This window comes from Cynocephalus volans, chromosome X (assembly GCF_027409185.1).
Source record: "Cynocephalus volans isolate mCynVol1 chromosome X, mCynVol1.pri, whole genome shotgun sequence".
In the NCBI taxonomy this organism is placed as follows: domain Eukaryota; kingdom Metazoa; phylum Chordata; class Mammalia; order Dermoptera; family Cynocephalidae; genus Cynocephalus; species Cynocephalus volans.
The window spans coordinates 63,398,465-63,402,197 of NC_084478.1; the positions used below are offsets into that span (position 1 = coordinate 63,398,465).

Genomic DNA, 3,733 nt, shown 5'->3' on the forward strand with positions numbered 1-3,733 from the left:
CCAGTGACTGTTTCTGCTTATTATCTAGCCCTGCTAAGAACCATAGAGGAGAGAAAAAAATGTATCTTCTTGGTACAATCCCTAGCAGTAAGGAAAGGAAGAGCACCATTGTATGGCACACTCAGAAGACAGGTCAGATTGGATCCTCTGAACTTCAAACTCACAAAGAGAAATACGGGGTGAAAATTAACCTTAGGTTATTTCGATGATGCAAGAAGGCAATTGTACTAAGTTTGCTCAGTTCTTCCCTTTTTCTGACTCAAGGTGACAATACTCCCACAGAGCTACAGTGGGAGAAAATATACTACTTTCCTGGATTTTATGAGGGGAGTTTTCATGGCCACCCCATGAGAGGAGTCTGGCTACTATCACAACCACAATGCCAACTGCGTAGAAGCTGAGCAGAGTCACTTTGGTGCGTGGACTATAGATTCACAGAAGAGCTGCCTCTGAATTAGGATATGCTGATTTGGCTCTTTTTCCCCCAAACCTTTCTCCTTTTGCAAGCACCTCAGAGAGGCTGGGGCAGGTTTGGCTGTCAACAAACAATGTTCACCCAATTGGATAGTCCATCCAAGTCTTCTGGGTCTTATCATTTCGAAACACAACATATTCTGCCTTTTATTAATGTTCAAAATAAATCTACCAAGATCCAAAAGTTCAATAGTATTTTCAGATCTCAGCTTAGAAAACCAAGGAAGCCAAAATTCTCCATTTTATATCTACTAGAGAATGCTACAATAGTATAAAATAGAAATAGCTAATTGATCAATATACACCAGAAGTTTGGGATTCTCTAGACGCAGAAAGGCAGCGGTGGAGTAAGACAGAACTGTCAGTGAATATAGACACACACAAATACACATACACACATACACACACACACACACACCATCAAACAACTGTGAGAGAAAGGCATCTGGAAGTAACTCAAGTTGAGGCAGTTATCACAGGCCTCCCATTATCTCCTCCCACTTCTGAGACCCTGGGCAGGAAAGTAGCAAGCGAGGGGAAAAGAGGCTTCGAAGGCAACAGAGGTCTAGTCTGCCCAGCTCTAGTGTCCTCTTCCGAATTCTGCACACACTGCCCTCAGAAATGCATGCCAATGGCTCATAGTATTGTCATTCATTCTTTTCCCTGTGCATTAGTCTGCTCAGGCTGCCATAATAGAATACCACAGACTGGGTGGCTTAGACAACAGAAATTTATTTTCTCACAGTTCTGGAGGCTGGAAGTCCAAGATTAAGGTGCCGGCTAGTTTGGTTTCTCCTGAGGCCTCTCTCCTTGGTTTGCAGATGACCTCCTTCTCACTGTGTCCTCACATGATCTTTCCGTTGTGTGCACACACATGTCTGTGTCCCAATCACTTGTTCTTACGAGGACACCAGTCAGATTGGATCCGCGCCCACCCATATGACCTCATTTTATCTCTTTGAATGCCCTGTCTCCCAATAACAGTCACATTCTGAGGTAGTAAGAGTAAGGACTTCCTCATATGAATTTTGGGGAGGACACAATTCAGCTTATAACACCTTGAAGGAGTGTTTATTATACAACAGGATGTCAGAAGCTTCCTGCCACCTGCTTCTTGACATGAGACTAGCATTCCACAATGTTGGGAAAGTCATAGCAGCTACCCATTACCCCGGGGCAAGGATGTAAGGGATCTTTTTGTGGCTTGTTAAAGGTAGAAACCTCTTAATACTTCTTGGTATGCAGTTCAAGTCCAGCTTTAGCTCCCTTAGGTGGATGGTTAGAGAATCTTGTCACTCTGGATCTGGGTGGCTCCAATGAAGAATTGCTGGCAGGAGAGGACATCAGTGATCCTAAGAAGGAACTCACTGGGAAGAAAGGAGAAATTAGGATGAAACCCCAGGACAAAGCCATCCCATATGGTGTTCTGGTGGAGGGGAGTTGCTCAGTGTGTGAATATCAACCACAGAAACATAACCTTTGAGCCTGTGGAAGGGACATCAGCTAGGTCTGTATGGGGACCCATCTAAACATGAGCATCCAAGTGTCTGGGCAGAACCAGGCTTCAAAAGCCATTCTGGGGGGCTTTGGAAACAAGAGCAGTAGGAACCTGACCCCACCTTCCAGTCCTTGCTGGAGGCAGCCTTTGTAGTGATTCAGAGCAAGCTCAGAGCTGTCCTGCCAGGGTTCAGAGCCCAGCTTAGCCACTTGCTATGTAACCTTGAGCAAGTTATTCTTTGTGCTTCAATTTTCTCATCTGCAAAATGGGGGTAATGAGAGTCCCTCCTCATAGAGTCTTTAAGAGGACTAAATAATTTAATAACTTGGAATTGTGTTTGGCACATTAAGAGTTCAATAAACAGTAGTTCTTTTTATTATTCCTATAGCTGGCTTCAAAACAGTTATTAATTCTGCCTAGGTTTTTGCATACAGGACTGATACCCTTTGACCAGAATAAACCTCAGGATTCTTGAAGGGGTGGGAGCTGGAATGGGGAGACCTCTGGAGGAAGACATTGGATTGCCTGCTTATAAGAACAGATGAAAGCTCAAGAGAATAATTGAAAAAAAATTTTTTTTAATGTGATTTTTACTCAATTTGGTAAAGCAGGTTATGCCTGTAATACATACCCATTTCGATTTGGATAATATAAATAATAAAATAATAATCACTACATGCCCATTATCCACAGACAAGTTAATATTTTAACATAGTTTCTTCCATTTTTTTCTATGCCTATATAAATTCTACATTAATTTTTTCATATCAAATATGCAATTTGTGTTCTGTTTTTCCCCATATGATGAGCATTTTCATACATTTAAAAAAAATTTGTCAACATAATTTTAAATGTTGGCATAATATATTCTATCAAATGACTGTCATAATTTCCCAATGATCTCAAGTTAGAGAATATTTAGACTATATCCACTTTCAATTGTTATTTTAAATACCACAACAAAATCTTTGCTCATAAATTTTTATCTCCATTTCTGATTATTTCCTCGATTCAGTTCTTATAAGTGAAGTTACTGTATCAAAGGGAATAGACCATAGTACTAGAAGTCCTTACTAGAAAGAATTAAAAGGCATCCAGGGCTCATTTGTTAGCTCAGCTGGTTAAAGCATGATGCTGAACACCAAAGTCCAGGGTTCCATCCATGTACTGACCAGCTGCCAAAAAAAAAAAATCCAAATTGGAAAGGAAGAAGTGAAATTGTCTCTGCTTGTTGATGGCATGATATTATACATAGACAACCCTAAAGTTTCCACCAAAAAAACTGTTAGAAATAATAAATGAATTCAGTAAAGTTGCAGGATACAAAGTCAACATGCAAAACTCAGTAATATTTCTATACTAACAATGAACTATCCAAAAAGAAATCATGAAAACAATCCTATTTATAATAGCTACAAAAAGAAAGAAAGAAAGAAAAAAACAAACCATTTAAGGACTGGCTGGTTGGCTCACTTGGTTAGAGCATGGTGCTCATAACACCAAGGTCAAGGGTTCAGATCCCCTTACTGGCTTAACTAAGGCAGTGAAAGATCTGTACACTGAAAACTATAAAACACTGAGGAAAGAAACTGAAGACACAAATAAACAGAAAAATATTTAGGATAATTGAAATTGTTAAAATGTTCATAGTACCCATGGTGCTGACAACACCAAGGTCAAGGTTTTGGATCCCCATACCAGCCAGCTGCCAAAAAAACCAAGCAAAAGAAAACCTTACAACTAAGATGTTCATACTACCCA

General features: G+C 40.1%; 1 non-coding gene across 1 annotated transcript; it reads left to right on the top strand.

Annotated features, from left to right (window-relative positions):
• Positions 1-3,430: 3,430 nt before the first annotated feature.
• Positions 3,431-3,505, top strand: TRNAM-CAU (transfer RNA methionine (anticodon CAU)). The gene has a single exon. It is a non-coding gene; the product is annotated as a tRNA-Met (tRNA).
• The last annotated feature ends 228 nt before the right edge of the window (positions 3,506-3,733 follow it).